The sequence below is a fragment of the Haemorhous mexicanus genome, chromosome 26 (assembly GCF_027477595.1).
Source record: "Haemorhous mexicanus isolate bHaeMex1 chromosome 26, bHaeMex1.pri, whole genome shotgun sequence".
Taxonomy (NCBI): domain Eukaryota; kingdom Metazoa; phylum Chordata; class Aves; order Passeriformes; family Fringillidae; genus Haemorhous; species Haemorhous mexicanus.
Window position 1 is genome coordinate 3,326,608 of NC_082366.1, and position 18,076 is coordinate 3,344,683.

The 18,076-nt window shown below is 47.9% G+C and overlaps 1 protein-coding gene across 11 annotated transcripts in view; it reads right to left on the reverse strand.

Moving 5' to 3' along the window:
* The window catches only part of COL6A3 (collagen type VI alpha 3 chain), a 59,041-nt gene extending 53,318 nt beyond the window's left edge, over positions 1–5,723 (reverse strand). For 3 of the 11 annotated variants that reach the window (XM_059868133.1, XM_059868132.1, XM_059868131.1), the window contains exon 1: positions 5,308–5,723. The gene's annotated coding sequence lies outside the window, so the exon portion shown is untranslated. The remainder of the gene's footprint in view (positions 1–5,307) is intronic. The other 8 variants (XM_059868139.1, XM_059868135.1, XM_059868134.1 and 5 more) reach the window with 4 other exon arrangements.
* Between the last annotated feature and the right edge of the window lie 12,353 nt (positions 5,724–18,076).

Here is an 18,076-nt window from a genome sequence, read left to right on the forward strand (position 1 = left end):
TCACCCATGAACTCCCATAGCAGTGGGAAGCTGAGATTTTCCACAGAATTTCTTAGGTTGGAAAAGGCCTCCAAGACCAAGTCCAGCCTGGGGACCGATTCCCACCTTGTCACCCAGCCCAGAGCACTGAGTGCCACACCCAGGTGTTCCTTGGACACCTCCAGGAATGGAGACTCCACCACTCCCTGGGCAGCCCATTTCACCTCATTCCCCATTTTATCTTTTAGGAGGCCTCCAGATCTATCTCCAGCTTTCTCTGCGACCTCCATCAAGGTATTTATAGATCTGTGCAAGCAGGGGGACATGTCCATCTACAAGAGAAAAGTTTTAGCATCACACAAAATCATCCCAAAGTCATAGGAGCCAGGATTAGTCATCAGAAGGAAAAAGGCAGCAAAGAGGTGATGGATGTCTCTTAGAGATTGACAATTTAAGGAAAAGAAGAGCCTTTAAGAAGACCTGTTCCTGAGCAGGGTTTTCTCTTATAGCCCCTTCTCCATGGCACTCATCAGCTAATGAAGAGTTCAGTGCTTGCAGAAAGGGGTGGGCAAGGAGATGATTTTCCTGTAGAAGAAGAAGAAGATGCAGCAAGGACAGCAATGTTTTTTGTAAAGGTGGGGGGTAATTTTTTGTTATGTAGTGGGGTTGCGTGGGTGGGGGTAATTTAGTTTTTCTTTCCTTGGATGGGGAGTTCTCCCAAAACTCTACTCAGCTCTTTTTTGATGGAGCAAAGTCTCTGGCTCAGCAAGAAAAGTGGGTTTAAGAGAATGAGTAATGTGATTTTTATTGCTTGGCTTGCCTCAGTGAGGCACAAGAAATAATTTCCGTTGCTCAATGTGTTCTTGCTTTGTGTCCCAAATTACCACCAGCCACAGAAGCTGGAGGTGGCACCAGCTTGCAGGGGATGGATGATAAAACCAGAGATGTGAAATCATTTTAATACTTGGTTATGGTAAGTATTTTTTTTAAACTTTATTCTCTGGCATTGTTGAGTATTCAATAATGTATTTTCAACAAGGCAATTTAATTGTGGATTTATTTCATTTTTAAAATGAAAAGTTCCTTGCAGGCCTGTGGGGTAAAAGCTCTGGTGAAGCTTTTGCTATATCCATTTCAAGCTGGAAAAATATGCTGAAAAACCTGACTCCTTTCCTTTAGGAAAGGAAAGAGTTTTCCTGAATTAAGTTAGCACCAAAGCCTGGGGAGCCAATTTCTTCATGATTCATGTGCTAAAAGATCAAGTCCTGTAGCCTTCAATAATCTGAAAGTTTTATGTCTGTCTAGAGTTTATATAGTCTGTGCTGACCTCTTAATATTACAGTATTTCATCAGAAGCAATACATCTGTTCCTAATACTGCTCTCAAAAAGCAATCATTTCTACCTCCGACACAATGAAGTGATTTCCTTAAATATTTTCCCCAGCAGCTATTTTTTGCATATATTGCATACTTCTCTGGGCATAAAATTTGACATTTTACATTTTTTTTTTCCTTTCAGTGGATGTTTTAAATTCACTTTCTAAGCTGTTGTTTGCTTGTGTGTGTTGGGGTGGTTTTTTTCACTAGTGTGTAGTTAAAATAGAATAGATGGGATAATGGGAAGAAATTCTTCCCTCTGAGGGTGGCAAGGCCCTGGCACAGAGTGCCCAGAGAAGCTGTGGCTGCCCCATCCCTGGAAGTGTTGAAAGGGGCTGGAACAAAATGGTTTTTAACATCCCTTCCAACCCAAACCATTTTGTGATTGCATTTATGAAATTTGTTCCCATAATCTCCCTGTTCCTGTGACACATTCCTGCTGGAAAGCTGAGCAGCCTCTGGGAAGGAGCAGAGCATGGCAAGCATGGTAGGCAGAGCCATGATTGGCACATTTTCTGGGGACAAATGGCCTGGATTTGGGCTTGGCCTTGCACAGCTTTCCCAGCTGGCACGCCCAGGGACCTTTGGGATGCCTCACTGCCCCAGATCACAGGATATCTGGTCCAGTTTTCCTGCCCAGCCATGAGCATCCACAAAAAATATATTGACTAAAAACCTGAGGAGCAATTGCAGCCCTTAAATTCCCTTGTGCATGTGGGGTGGATCATGCTTTTCTTGTGGAAAAAAAGAGGTGCATTTGCAGCTAGCTCCCAACAGCTTTTCTGAAAGGGGGACAGGGAGAGCAAAGCATCATCCCACAGCTGGTGCAGGATGCTGGGAGCATCCTCTAGACCCCTCCAGAAGTCTCTTATGGGGATGTCAGAGCCAAAACAAAGAGGCTTCTGCCTTCACCTGCATTTGCCTTGAGGGGATTTTCCCTTGTCCATCATCACCCTGTTTCCCAACCAATCTGCTCAGCCTCAAATTCCCTTGGCTTGGCTGTTCTCTGCTGCATCCACAGCAGTTGTAAGCCCAGCCAGTGGCTTGGAAGTGGACACCAGGCACCCAGAACAACTAAATTTTTTTGCAGCCCCAGCAGTGGGATAAGATTGCAGTCACGGCTGTGGAGTGAGCAGCTGGGAGAAGCAGCTCCCAAAATCCTGATGTGGAGCCAGGGAGCTGCAGATTGCCCTCTGGAGGTGAGGCATGCTCCTCTCTTGCCTGGATGAATTCCCCCTCAAATATCCCTGAGCTGGGGAAAACGTTAGCCAAAAGCCACTCCCAGCACAATTTTGAGGCTGAATGCCATGAATTTTTCCATGCAAAAGAAAAAAAAGCTTGGTCACCTTTTCAAGGGGCAGAAGTGTCCCATGCCTGGTCACCCCCTCATCACAGAACACTATTCTGCCAGGTTCCACAGCCTTTGGGAGAAGCAAAACTAGTTCTAGAGACTCAGGATGAGCTGAACAGGACAGATCCTGGATTTATTCATGGCTCCAGGTGGAGACATTAAGATTTGTCTCAGCTCTTTTGAAGTGTAAAAGTTGCTGCCAAGTGCTACTGGGAAGGTGAGGCTTGTGGGGTTGAGAGCTGCCCCTGAAAAAGTTTATTCCTACAAAGGCAGACCTGAACATTAAAAAAAAAAAGAAGCCTGAAAGGGTAGGAAAAAAATCTCCCTGCTTTTGCAAGCCACTGGAGCTCTGATTTTTGAAAACCAGTGTTCAGCAAAGCAGTAGAGTTCCAGTGCTTCCATATCCTACTCAGGCAAGTTCCCTGGGTGCTAGAATTTAATATGAATCACATATTCATTGCTATCCTTCTAAGCATGCTGTTGGCTTAAAATCTAGTTGTTTTCTCCATCCAAAGACTGAGACCAAAATAGAGTCGTTAATAAGAGGAAAGGGAGTATTTGCTAAAAAAAAAAAAAAAAAAAAGGGGAAACTCCCTCAAAGATCAATGACTCTTTATGTATAGTAACCCGAGCCTCCCGGAGCCTCTCCACCCAAACAAATCGGCTCCTTAATGTGGAACACAGATCACTTAAAAAGGTGGAAAAAGTGATGGGCATGTGGAGGGGTAAGGCTGGCTGTGATTCACGGCGGGGAGCAGGCACGCAATGCCACCCGGCGCCGTGCACGCCCAGCACAGGGCAGGCTCACCCCTCTGCTGGAAATCCAGTGGGGAACACAATCCAAGGCTGGCAAGGCTGTGCAGTTACCACAGCTTGTACTGATGGAAGGAATAAGATGTTCCCTCCTGTTCCTGGACAGGCACGTAGCAAAAGTAGAAGAGGAACATTATTTTTTTTTAATTCTTTTCCCCCTCCTTGACATGTGGGAATAAAGCGAGGGCTGGTTTAGCTCACCCTGAAATCAGGGAACTGGAAGTTACTGAGTTTGAATGGAAAATCGTAGAGATGTTTGAAAAACCAGAAAGGGGACTGGGCAGGGTGCTGGAAACTGGAGAGGGAATGAATGAACCATGGTGTGGTGGCAGCAAGCACGCAGCCCTGCACTCCTGTCTTAAACGCTGTCACAGCCCTGGTCATGGTCAACCTCTCTGCAAAGACAGAGAAAGTTTGGGGATGAAAAGCCTGTTTCCCTCAGCTCTGACTGAAGGGATGGTGCCAGGGAGAAGTGGAGTTGAGTCTCTCCTCTGCCACCACTACATTCTTACATGACCTTGGAGGAATTCTCCAGCTCTTTGCAACAGCCTTAGGCTGCCGGCATCTCTCTACAAACCTCCTAAACTGGGCATTTGTGCCCCAGAACAAATATAATATATATCACTCTACAAGCACCATAATCACCCAACCACAAATACTGATTCTTTTTTTCCCTAAACCAGCAAGGAATGGGGCAAAACCAGAATTTTGAAAAACGCAGGAAGGATTCCTCCCCCAAGGGCGCGCATGAATCATCACAGCAACCAGAAATGAGCTGAGAGTTTCCCATTGCACCCACTGGAACCAGAGGGGCTTTGGCTACCCCCATTCCAGCCAGTTTTGGCCCTTTTGCTTGGTCAGGAAACCAGTTTGGGCACAAGCATTTCTCACCCCAGCTCTGCTTGGGAAGGGAGGGCTTTGCTGAGCCCAGCGGGATGGTGGAAGGGTGTCTCCAGATCAGTCATAGCCACCCCCTCAGCAAGTCCCAGGAGGCTGAGGGCAACTGGGGCTGGAGGAGGAAAGGGCTGGGGAAGGCAGGAGGGAGAGCAGAGGGAGCTGAGGAGAGGGACAGTGGCTGCATGCATGGCTGGAGAGCCCTTTCCCTTAGGGGAAAATCTGCTGTTTGGCTAATTTCCCTCTCTGTGGATGACCACAAGAGGATAAGGATTATCCTTGGAGCCACATGCTGGCCCACCCCGGAGCAGTGGGGACATGTCTGGCAGCAGGACCTGAGTTGGTGCAGCTGAGCACCTCTGCTGGGTTCAGCCTACCTCACCTTGGGGCAGGAGGGTTGAGGCAGCACCCCCCAGCCCTTGGAGCAGTAAAGGGGCACTGAGATACCCCCTCAACACGTTCCTTGCAAGGTTCCATTGATGCCCCCACCTCCTTGTGCTGATACATCTTCCCAAGCCACCACATGCCCCCACTGCTTCCCGTGTCATCCTGCTCCCGTCCCATCACACTGCTGCTGCACCAAGTCCGAGGCATCAAATCCAAAAACCACGCTGAGGCAGCAGGGTAAATACACTGGTCTGTGCTTTTGAATGGGTTTCGTTTTCCTGCAGTGGTGGGGACAGGAGTGTTCCCACACACCTGCGGCGCATCAGCCCCGGGAGGAGCTCACGGGCTGAGGAAGCCGGCAGCATCGCTCCGCTTTTCTAAGAGTGATGCAAACCAGGGGATGGCTGAAAAAAACCCAAATACTACCACTCCCCCAAAGAGAAGAACCGCGCCTTAGCAGCTGCCGAGCTTCGGCTGAGGGCTCCTAAACGGAAAGCAGCACTCACCCCTGAGTGAACCTCCAGGAGAGCTGCTTACTCCAGGATTTTCCGCTCCGAAGCGCCTCTCACCCTTGCTTCATGGCGTGCGGTGCTGCTCAGCCTTCCCGGTCCCCTCTGGCCGTGCTCGGTGGGGTGCAGGCACTGCTGGGATGAGGGAACGGCGGGACACCGGCGGGACGAGGGCACTGGTGGGACTCTGGTCCCTGCGCGACGGCTGCCGTGGGTCTGAGCGCGGCCGGAGGAGGCAGCTGGCTCGGGAATGCCGGGGGGCCGGGCGAGCCGGCGTCGCAAATGGGATCCAGATGGTTGGTGCTGGCGTTCTCGGGGCTGAGGTCAGAGCTGCTCATCACACACACAAAGTCACCCCCCCTCCCCTCTTCGGGGGACGCCTCCGCGCTCTGTGGCTTCCCCCTCTCCGCGCTGGCCCTGCCGCCTCCAAAGCGCTGCTCCCATGTTGGTGAGAAATAGATATTAAAATTTTAAAAACAAACAGGGAGAAAAAATTGAGGAAAGATTTAAAAAAGCCCTGTGGGATTGGAGGAAGCTGATTGAACCATGTCTTTTGGTCGGGAAGGGCTGGCTCTGGATGTTTGCAGGAGTGGGGATGTGCCAAGGACCATACCAAAGGAGCAGCGCCGCTCGGAGATGCTCGAGGCTGGGTAAAGCACAGCCTCTCTCCCTGAGTGTTTATAACACCAGCACACGGGGAGAGAGTCTCCTCTCTGTGCATCTTCCCATTGAAATGTAACAGCAGGCTTTTATACCTCCCCAGATGGGGAGGCAGAAGTGGGGGATTTGTGTTATACAAAACTTATAACACTTTAGCATAAGGATGAATATTTTAAAAGATATAGGTTTAAAAGGAAAAGTATAAAAGGCAGAAAATCCAGTCTGCAAGTTCCTGACTGGTGGTTTTAAAATTTTTTTAAACATATGTGAAGTGAAAGAATACTTTAACCTTTCATTACGCAGAGCCTAATAAATTTGGGGCTAATTTAATCCTGTTGTCTATTCCTGTATTCCAGCAGTACCACTGGCCAAAGTTAAATATTTCAGGCTGCACTGGGTTGTGTTTTGCAATAAGCACTGGTATGGAAATTTAACTCTTATCTCTTGCTCTTGCTTGGTTCCATATAAGGCTGGAGTGGAGATGGTGTCCCTGGAATCAAATAGTCAAGTTCTTTTCTTTTCAAAGGGGGATTTATGATGTTTGCTCTTGGGCTGGTGCTGTTTGAAAGAGCAGCCACATAAAGAAATAGCTGGAATGCTTCAGGGAAGTGCTGAGCTCTTGGACTGAGGCAATAACTCCTTTTAGAAATTGTGCTTGCCTTTGTGCTCGCAGAGACTGAAGACAGAGTGGAGAAACTCCCCAGCCTCATGCCCAAAGGCAAGCAGGGCGTTATGCCACCCCTCCAAATTCTGTCAAACTGCAGCTTACAGGCAGGGAGTTCCCAAATAACAAATAAGCCTGGCAAAAGGGAGCTGCAGCTCCTCACTGGGTGTCAGCGGGCACTGAACAGGGGGTGGAAACAGGAACTGCTGGAAAGCCATGACAATGAGCTTATTTTATTTTACTGTAATTTAAAAAAAAAATTACTTTAATTTTCACCCAGGGTGAGGGACAAAATATATATGTTAGAGGAGCATTATGTGGGCAGAAGGATCCAAACCAAAGGCCTTTCCAGGTGATTTCAGCTGTCAGGCAGAGCTCAGCTGGGATGCCCCACCCCTAGAAGTGTTCCTGGCCAGCTTGGACAGGGCTTGGAGCAACCAGGTCTAGTGAAAGATGTCCCTGCCCACGGCAGGGGGATAGAACAAGGTGGTCTTCAAGGTCCCTTCCAACCCAAGCTATTCTGAGATTCAGTAAAGCAAGAACTTGAGGCTACAAATGTTATTGTAATGAAGAATTATATCCACCAGTGGTTCCAGTTTGCCACCATCAGTGGTAACCTGTATGCAGCTGGGATCTGTATTGTCTTTTCAGATCTGCCTGGAAAACCAGATTTTTCTGTGTGGCAGTGAGGGAGTGCAGGGAAACACTTTAATTGCCTGAAAAAAACCAAAAGAACAAACCACAGGAAAGCTCCACGCACCCCCAGAAGAGTGGTGAAAAACAGCCAAGTCCGGGAATTCCAGATAACACAACACTGGTGAAATGTGTGTGAGCAGTGCAATGTGCCTATCACAGCTCAGTTGAGAACATGATCAACTCGGGAGTTAGACTGATTTCTTTTCGTGCTGTTAGCATTTCTTCTTTTTTTTTTTTTTTCCTTTGTCTTAACATGGTTTTAATATCGAAGTGACTTTTACCAAGTGCTCCAGTAATTAAATGAGGCTGCAAGAGCTCTTCAATTCCCATCTGACTGCCTCTGTGGCTGTAATAACCAAGCTGGAAGATTTTAATTTCCAAAAAGGGGCCTTATCACTGACACATAGTGAGGGAGCAGCCAGACAGGATGCTCAGGGCATTTTGGGGCGGGGTTATTTTTTCTCCCCTTTCACTAACAACCCTTTACAATCCTTCCTTTAGCAGTTGCCTTTCCATTTGTGTTGGTGACTCCCAGCAAAGTGATTCCCATTCATCATGGGAACCTGGGCTGTGGCTGCTGTGGCATTCTGGGGGTGGGTGACCCCCCTGGGGAGGGGGTGACATCTGCAGGGACAGACTACTTTCCACCCCCAGACACCAAACAACCCTTTGATAATTAGTAAAAGACTGGATCACATCACTCTGGTAATTTCTAGAGGCAGCTGGGACAAAGTTCAGTAATATTTCCTCCCTGGTGCATTAATAACTAGATGTGATTAATGCTATGAGTCAGGAAGAGGGTTTTGAGGAATTCTCTTTCTACCCATGAAAAAAATTAAAAGCCCTGAGTGCTACATCATCTCTAGGATGCAAAGGTGACTTTGATGTCCTCCCACCGCCAGCATGAGGGTCCCATCTTAAAAAAACATCCAGTAAAGCTGGCAGAGAGTGGTTAAATTTTTTTGGCTCTGTGTGATTCAGGCAAAGCACAGGGCAGCTGGCTGTGGGTCCCTGGTGACACATGGTGACACCCAGGAACTTCTCGCCTTGGCTCCATCCTTGAGCACCATCTGCTGGCTTTTTCTCCAGGGACTCCTCAGGCATCTGCCAAATCCAAAGTCACCTTTTCCCCCTCAAATAAAAGCTGCTCCTGCAAGAGAGAGAAGCTTCTTGCTCTGAAATCAGGGAATACTACCAAAAGCCAGGGCTGCTCCACTACTTTTCCATCATCAGCTGATCAGGGGTGCAGTATCCCACCTCTCATAGCCCTTTTTTAAAGAACAAACCCTTTGTCCTGCTTGGAAATCAAGGCAAAGAGCAGCTCTGCTGGGACAGAGGGCAGGGATGCAGATTGCATTTTAATTTTGCTTGCAATAGATGGTTTTCATTAGTTCCAAAGGATTTGCTATTGCTTTTATCCAAATGCCTCCCCAGCACCCTGGTTAGGAAGTGGTCCAGGAAATATTTTCCTGAAGTTCTCTTGGTTCTGCTCTTCTCCTATGCTTTCTGTTGGTCTGTCTGCCTTCATGCAAATATTTCTTTATATATTTTTGTCTCATCAAAGGACTTTGGAACAGTCAGGGAAAGGGGCAAGAGCATCTCTAGATGGGCAGGTCAGAGTGGGAATTAAGAAAAGATAAGGGACACTTGGACCTGCCCTTCCCATCCTGCAGCACTGGCCAAGAATTTAAAACATCTTTGCAAAATCTCCCAACTTCCATTCCTGGGAGTGTTCAAGGCTGGGTTAGATGGGCCTTGGAGCAACCTGGTCTAGTGGGAAGCGTCCCTGTCCATGGCAGGTAGCTGGAACAAGATGAACTTCCAAGTCCTTCCCAACCCAAACCATTCTGTGATTTTATGATTCTATGATTTATTTTTCTCCCTCTCACAAAAAATCTCAGCAACAAAAACAAGCCCACACCAGGCTATGTGCATTATCTGAGTGTATATACACACACTTAATCCACGGCCTGCAAAAGAGATCATAATTCAAAAGGTGAAACTTGGAGCTCTAACCAACCACATCCTGCAAAAAAGCCCTTCTGCTAGAAGGGATATTCAGCTTCTGTGATTACAGGGAACAAACTATGCACAAGTATGTAAATAATGTGGATATTTTCCCCTCTAACACAATGCACAGCCTGTAGGTCAGTAAACTCTAATGTGAACTGGGCTTCTAGGAAAGATAGCTCAGCTCTTTTTCAGAATAAGAGATAACTCATGGAGCATGAAATGCATTTTGGTCAACACAGACCTTGCCTTTGCTTTGGGTTACTCATGTTTTCTTGTTTTAGAGCCTTCCAGGTGATGCCTTGCACAAGGGGATGAAAAAATCTTTCCAAGTCTTGGCCTCAACGTCCTGTGGCACCTTGTGCTGCACAAAAAAAACTGTTTAGGAACGGATTTCAACAGTTCAGCGAAACGTCCAACTTTTGTGATGGAAAAGCCTGTTACTAATTACAGGGAGAGAGGTGAGGTGGCTTGAAAAGAGCTGGAGTCAGAAAAATGGAGAGGCCAGAAATACTCACTGCCCACACGGACAGGATGATGTAACGGCAGACGAGCCGAAGAGGAGTTATAGGGAATTTTTTGTACTCAAAGAGGATTTGTAAGGAATTATTCATACTCATGAATGAGTGTTGTGTTATTTGGGAAGGTGCAGAGGGGAAAAATAGACCTGGGGGTTTGCTGTAGGCTGTTCCTTGGAAACCTGTGGTCATTGTGCCCCAGTGCTGAAAAGAAAAAGTCATGTGTAATGGCAAAAGGGGAGAGGAGAGCCCAGGAAATGCAGAGCTCAGTGGTGGTGTGCCACACATCCCAGGCCCAGGGGGGTGTTCTTGCTAGGGTTTCCTACTAAAGAATTAAAAAAATACATTTTTTATCTTTTATCTTATTTTTTTACACGATAGAATATTCCATTGCTTTTCTTGTCTGTGAGTAGGGCAAGATGGAAGTTGGGGATCAGCAATGCTGGAGTCTAAAATGACCTGTGGGGATTGTGGCCCACACCCCAACTTTGCCAGGGCTTCTGCTTCTCCCCTGGGGCACCAGGTCCTGACTCAGCTCTGGCTGTGATTTCCTGACAGGGTGCTTGTCCAAAATGCTGCTGCTTTTTGATCTCTGGGGCTAAATTGAACAGGTTTAATTCAGCTGTGAAAATTGGACCACTCTCCTGACTTGAATTAAGGGGTGGGAAAATCCCTACATACTGCTCAAGGTGAGCACAGGGATTTGAGGAGGGTTGAATCTACTCTCTATCTCTTTCCATAGAATCACAGAAGGGTTTGGGTTGGAAGAGACCTTAAAGCTCATCCAGTTCCACCCCCTGCCATGGGCAGGGACACCTTCCACTATCTCAGGTTGCTCCAAGCCCCCTCCAGCCTGGCCTGGAACACTTCCAGGGATCCAGGGGCAACCATTCTGGGCAACCTGTGCCAAGGCCTCACCACCCTCACAGGGAAGAATTTCTTCCCAATATCCCATCTAACCCTGCCCTCTGGCAATGGGAAACTGTTTCCCCCCACCCTGTGATTCCATGTCTCTCTTAAAAGTCCTTCTCCAGCTCTCTTGGAGCCCCTGTAGACACTGGAAGGTGCTCTAAGGTCTCCCTGGAGCCATGGGAGTTCCCCTGGGTGGGCACAGGGATCCAGGCTGCATCATCTTGCTCTCTTCCCTGTAAACTTCCTGTCGGTTGATGGGGGAGCTTACATAAACATCATCTCCACGTCGTGGCTGTTTTGTTTGGAGCTCATGTCCAAAAAATCCCAGGAAACAGCACGTATGTGGTCGGTATGTATTTATTCCTGAGGGGCTTGTCCATTATTTATATGGAGCATATGGAACAACTTGTGCTTTAGATGTTTGATACATCTGGAGATGCTGAGTTTCGAACAAGGAGGGGAATCTTTGGAAGCTAAAAAAGCCACAAGTTTTGCCTTTAGAAGCTCACTTGAAGCTGGTCTAGGCAATTTTCAGAGAGATGGATTTTGCTGCATGACAGCTCTGTTGGAGAATTTTTCTTAAAGCAAACATCAGTACTGCCAGGTTATTCCCACACAGCCAAATACAAACTAGTAAGAAAGTGGGAGACCGTAATTCAGTATTGAAGTCATTTTCAAATTGTGAAAAACAAACCAAATTAATCTGGTACAGCAGCACAAGTGACCAGGTGTAAGCTCCTGCTTAAAATTGGGGTAAAAGGGATAAAAAAAAAAGCATTAGAAATTACTTTCCTGTGGAAAATAATGTAGTTTTGCTAATTTGCTTGGCAAGTGGATTTGTTGTTTGTTTGGGTTTTTGGTTTTTTTTGTTTTTTGTTTTTTTTTTTTTTTTTTGCTAAGGAAGCCATCCTGCTTTAACAGAGCCAAAGGAGAAGTTGAGTCTTTTTGTCCTGCAGTTCAGTTTTGGGGAGGAAACAGAGACTCAGGAGGTTGTTATTGGGAACCACCTCCAACTTAATGGGAAACCTCTAATGAACTTTTCCCCATATTTAGGCATCTCTTTGGGCAACCAGCACCTGCAGCTCTCACAGTGCCAGGATCCTGCCACAGCCCCTGGGCTGGGGATGTCCCTGGATGTGAAAGATCAACCTGTGCTGGGACAGGAAGAGGTGGAGATGGCTTTGCATGGTTACAGTTGCTGTTTATCACCCTTTCCAACCACTCGTGGCTGAAGGAGTGGAAAAATAGCCTTCAGCTCTCCATATAAAACCTGGAGCCAGAGGCCTTGCCAGCCTTACAAAGTATCCTCTGTCAAATGGCTCATTCATTCATTCTGCAGTGGGGACACGTGAAAATCACATCATTTCCCCAAGGTGGAACAGCAGCGTGCTTGTCCCTAAAAAATCCCAGTGTGGCAGCAGGTCACCTGTCACCTACAAGTGAGAACAGGGATGATCTTTATGGGACTGAGCATCTGTGGGAGTAAAGCTCAGGCAGAATGAGCCTGATGGAGATTTCTGGCTCCCTGAGGAACAAAAAATATCATGGCCAGGACTGCTGCCCCCTTCCCTCTGGGCAGGCACATCCCCATGCCTAGGGAAGAGGTGCATGGAGAGGATGAGGTCACAGTGGGTGATGGCCTGTCCCAACCCCTTGCTCCCAAACTGTGACCAGGCACTCTGCACTGTCACCCCCAAGGGTGTCCCTTTCATCTGAACCTGCTCTGCAAAGCTCAGACACCAGGTCTTTTTGGAGTATGGAGCCTGCTCCACTTCCACAGGGAGTGTTTTATCCTCTTGAGAGCAAGGCCAGCTGCAGCCTGCCTAGTCCAACCCCCTCCAAACATGGAACCTCCACCATCCTGTCCCTTTGGCAAACTGCTAATGCCCAGCCACGTGCCAGGACAAGGCTCTGCATCCAAGATAACTGATGCCCCAACTCAAAGCCCAGCTTTACCTCCAAGGGATGCATGAAAACATAGGGGGTGAACTCACCAGCTGCTGTTCCTCTGTAGGGATGGGTCCAAAAGCTTGGCTTGTCTTGCTTTAATCTGTGTTCAGGGTTTTTTCTGTTTTATCTAACACTCAGGGGTCTCTGGTCCTCCAAGCAGCAAGGAGAGGGATGGCAAGTTGCCAGCAAGCACCATCCACGATCACCAGCATTTCTTTCACAGTTAATCTGCATTAGGCTCCCTCTCTGCCTTCAGAGCAACCTAATTCTTTGGAAATATGGGGTTTTGTCATCTGACATGGCAGCTCTGATTCATCAGTCCATCAGGCTTATTGTCCTTGAATTAGGAGGACCTGCATCCAGCCTGGCCAGTGGTGAGGTTACCACTAGCCAGAAAATACCTGTGCAATTTATTGGGTGAATGTGATCCTTTTTTGATTCCTAGGGAAGCTTTATCCATCTTAATGCATCCAGCAAATGTCCAGCCCAGGCAGCAGCACTGAGGCTCTAGGCAATCCCTCAGCTTTTCCATGTTGCCATTCCCTCCCCAGTTTGGGTGCACACACCAGAAGGTGAGCTCTGGCAGGGCACTGAAATGACCTGATGCCTTCACAGTGGGAGTGCAGGAACAGGATACTGGGCTATAATAGGAGTGGCTTTCCCTATGGCATCATCCTGGCAACTGGATAAATCCCTCATGGAAGGCAAAAAACTCAGGGACCATCTCTGTGTCCAGCATCTCCCAAGGCCTGCTGACTTGTGATGTTTTGAGGGCTGCATTATGTGGCTTTAACTAATTTGTATGGCTATAGAGATATGAGGTTCTGCATTGGGAAATGCCTTGAAGGCAGTGGTTTCCCCCAGCTGTGCTTTGAGGAGGACAGGAGCAGATACATGGCAGAAAGGGATCAAATCTTCTTTGGGATTTAACAACAGGAGCTATTTTTACACAAACAACCTGCAACTCCTCATAGAAAAGCTAGTTTGGTATGCAGCTAGGATGAGAGATACCAGAGAGAGAGAGAGAGAGAGAGAGAGGAGGATTTGGGTTTTTTCCCCTGTTAGAGGCCAGCCCTGGCCAGGCTCCACCAGTCATGGGATAGCAGCTGTGATTTTCCTTCTCTATCAGCAAAAGGAACAGGGAGGAGAAAACTTTGATTTTAAGCCTTGCACGGAGGGGCTGTGTGGGGCTATTAGTGCTCTGAGGTCTATGGGGGCTGGGAAGGGCTTGATCTGCAAGGGCTATAGAGATTTTGGGGGCTGTGAGGACTAGAGGGACTTGGAAGGTTTGGGGTCTGGGAGGTCCTTCAGAGCTCTCAGGGCTGTGAGGACTCTGGGGGCTCATGGGATCCATGGTGCCTGTGAATGTTAAAATGTGGCTTTGAGGTTTGTTAGGGCTATGGAGCTTGTGAGGGCTAAGATAGCCATGGGGACAGCAAGGTCATTTATAGGTAGGAGGAGAAGTGATTGACAGGTGGGACTAGGTGATTGACAGGCTACCAGATTGATTGACAGGTGGAACTAAGAGTGATTGAGAAGGGGGTCAGCCCCTCAGGGTGATGACAGACAGTGAGGGTGACAAGGGGTAGGGCAGCTGCAGGATTCAAACTGAGGGGAAAGATGAGCGAAAAGGAGTGGGAAAGGTCAGGGGAAAGGTAGACAAAAAAAGTGTGAGGAATATAATGGCGAAGAGGCAGGAAAAGGTAGATAAAATGAGGGGGAAAGGGCTGGAAATGTGAGGTGGAAAAGAGCAGGAAAGATGAGTGAAAAAGAGTAGGAAAGGGAGACAAAAAAGGATGAGGAATATGATGGGGAAGGGGCAGGAAAAGGTAGATAAAATGAGGGGGAAAGGGCTGGAAACGTGAGGTGAAAAAGGGCGGGAAAAGGGGAGAATAATGGCGGAAGCGGGGGGGGGGGGGGGGGAAGGGTGGGAAAATGAGAGAAAAAAGGGCGAGAAACATGAGGAGCAAAGGGAAAGAAAAACAGGCGGCAGCCCTAGCAGGGTGAGGACGAAGAGCTCCCAAAGCCGAGCTGCCGTGCAGAACCTTCCAGGGAAGCTTGGGGTCGCTCCAGGCCTTGGGAATGCAGCAAACCGGGGCGGCCGGAAGGGAAAGGAGCCTGGATGGAAGGAGCCATGCCGGACCTTCCGCTCTCCCTGTGCTCACCTGCGTTCCTAGGGGGGCGCAGAAGGAGCTGGGACAAGCAGGGCTGGAGCTGGGACAAGCAGGGCTGGAGTTGGGACAAGCAGGGCTGGAGCTGGGACACGCCGGGCTGGAGCTGGGACACCCGCCCGGCTGCCACCCACCGCCGCTCCCCTCATCCCGTCCGCGCCATCGGGTTTCTTTTTGGAGGGCGATTCTACTTGTTTATTTGTTTTTCCGGCGGAAAATAAATAAATAAAGGAGACAACTCAGACCCACAAGAAAAAAAAAAAAAAAGAAAAAAAAAAAAAAAAAGAAAGAAAAAGCCACGCTGGAGACACTCGCCGGCCGGTCCTGAGTGCGGCTGGAAAGGGAAGGGATCAGTGTTGTCACATCCCGGCCGGGCCCCAGAGCACGCCTAGCCCCCGGTGAGGGATCTTAAACAGATTTAAAGTCAGTGCTTCTCCCCAGTGACCTCTCCAATGGGAGTCCATGGGGTTTTTATATAATATATTGCGTTGGAAGGGATTTCAAAGCTCATCTCATTCCACTCCTCTGTTACGAGCAGGGACACCTTTCACTGTCCCAGGTTGCTCCAAGCCCTGTCCAACCTGGCCTGAGACACTTCCAGGAATGGGGCAGCCACAGCTTCTCTGGGAGACCTGTGCCAGGGCCTCCCCACCCTAATTGTAAAAATCTTTTCCCAGTGTTTATATCTATATTGAGCCCTATCCTTCAGTTTAAAACCATCACTCCTTGTGCTGAGGAGTGGGGCAGCCCCAGGTGTGGCTGGGTGAGGGTGATGAGGGGGACAGCATTTGGGGGCCTTGGGAAGATCTTTTTCCTTTCTCCTTTTTATTTCATCTTCCCCATCCCTCACCAGTGCATCCCAGTGCCTCCAGTTTCTCCCCAGTGCATCCTGGTAACCCCAGAACAAAGACGGGGAGTGCAGGGAAAAGGGATTTTAAATTGAGGGAAAAACCTCCTTTTCCATTATTATTTGTGTTTAAACTGGGGGGGAGGGGGGGGTAACCCTTTCACCTGTGATTTAAAGATTATAAATTGAAGGAAAACCTATCTTTTCTGTGTTTTTAGAGGTATCAGTTAATTGACCAGGAATCCCCATTGTTCAGTTCAAGTGGAAAAGAAAGATCTTTTTTTATGTCATGTTATGGGTTTGAATTGAGGGCAACACCCCACTCCCCATTTTCATCGTCATAGGGTTTAAACTGAGAGGGAATTCCTGTTGTCCCTCACCTTTGTAGGGTTAAAACTGAGGGATATTACCCCATTTTCCCATCATTTGGGTATGTGTCCTATGGGGTTGTGAGGGCTATGGGAGCTCTAAGGTCTGTAGGGTCAGTGTAGGCTATAGGGTCTGTAAGAGTTATCTGTTACATGAGCGATGGGACAGCTGTGGGGTTTGTTAAGGGTTAAGGGCTGTGTGAGGGCTGACAGGGCTTTGAGGTCTGTTTGGGGTATGTGGGTTCTGAGGTCTGTGTAGGGTATGGGGCTTTTGGGGGGCTGTCAGTGCTGTGAGGCTCACAGGGTTTTTGAGGGTCTGTGAGGGCTGTGGGATTGTGATGTCTGTGAGGGTTATAGGGGCTGAGAGGGCTCCTAAATGGTCACATTGGTTGGGAAAAATGTCCTTATATCTTCAACCCCATAAATAATACTCCACAAACTTTGTTTTCATGCTCTCAGTTGATAGTTTCCTAATTGCTACAGATGTCAGAGCATCGTTATCCGTGATAATTAAAGTTGAATGGTTATTTTATCTAAGTGAGGCTGTTGGGGTCATTCCAAATGAGCTGTGGTCATGCCATAGCATAATTTAATTGCTGTATTAATACATGAAACCCATGGCAATCCCTCGTGAGTCACATACAGAAATAGCAGTGGCATTGTATCCTCCTTCCCTGTCCTGCTTGTTCTTCTCCAGTATGATGGTGGTGATAAGGTGTCTTTGTAAAGCTGCCAAGAAACTGAAGGGAGTAGGAATGCCATCCCAGTGAAATCTCATGACTTGGAGATGATTGCAGGAGGATGGGGGGAGAGGCAGAGGCACCCAGGAAGCTCCTGGGGTCAGCAGCAACGTGCTTGTTGGAGCTCCTGGTTTTGTTACATTCCTGTGAGTAAGGATCCTGTGACCTCTCTGCCTGTGGCTTTGAAATTGGTCAGAGCTCCTGGTGGATGCTCCTGGTTCAACTCCACCTGGCTTTTGGAAGCTCCTCTAGCTTGGCCAGGTGTTTGGGATGACCCTGTGTTAAGGGGAGCCAAAACACCCATCAGTGTTGATGGAGTGAGAAGCAAAGCTGGAGCTGACACCACTGTAAATCACCATTTCAGCACCTTGTGTAGGCACATCTTCCCTCTGCAGCTCATCAGGCACTGGAGAAATTATTGGGGTTTTGCCCCTTGGTTTGGCCAAACAGGGACCCCTTCAGCAGGAAGAAAATGAGGATGTGGGAGTGTTAGGTGGCTTCACTGAGGTGGTGCTTGCTGTCTTTAGAAGCAACTAGATATTATCTTCACTCATCAGTTTTGTTGAACTCTGATTATGGATTTACTTCCAGTTATCAGTTAAAACATTGTGAAATGAATGGCTGGAGGAGGGCCAGGCCACATGTCCCATATATCAGTTCACAGTTGTCTTACAAATAATTACCAAGAACTGCAAAGATAACAGCTCATATGACTGTTATTTTTAAAAGAGTGGCCCTGCAGCTAGAAGATCTCTTAAAGATACCCCAGAAATCCATTATTTTCCTCATGTGGCAATAATGAAAATCAGAAATGGTGCCTGGGATCCATCTGTGCTGGGTTTCCCAGGAGAGTCTTAGCTTATGACACTTCTCTCTCCCATTTTGCCACCAGGTCCCCAATTCAACTGGAATCAAGGTCCATTTGAGCCTCCAGCTAACAGGAAACACATCACTTTTCCTTTACATTCCTGCTCCTGATCTGCACCCCACACATGTGTGGTCACTGCAGGGGCTGGTGGACTTAGGCAGGCATATAACATCATCTGACCCTACAACTTGGAATCACAAAGGGAGGAAAAGACTTCCAAAGCTGACTCCAACCATTAACCTAACACTGCCAGTTCCACATCCACATATTTTTTGAAGACTTCCATGTGACAGTGTCTGCCTCAGAGGTTCTGAGTGTGTGGGTTTTTTTTGGTTTTGGTTTTTCCCCTTTTGCCTGATTTT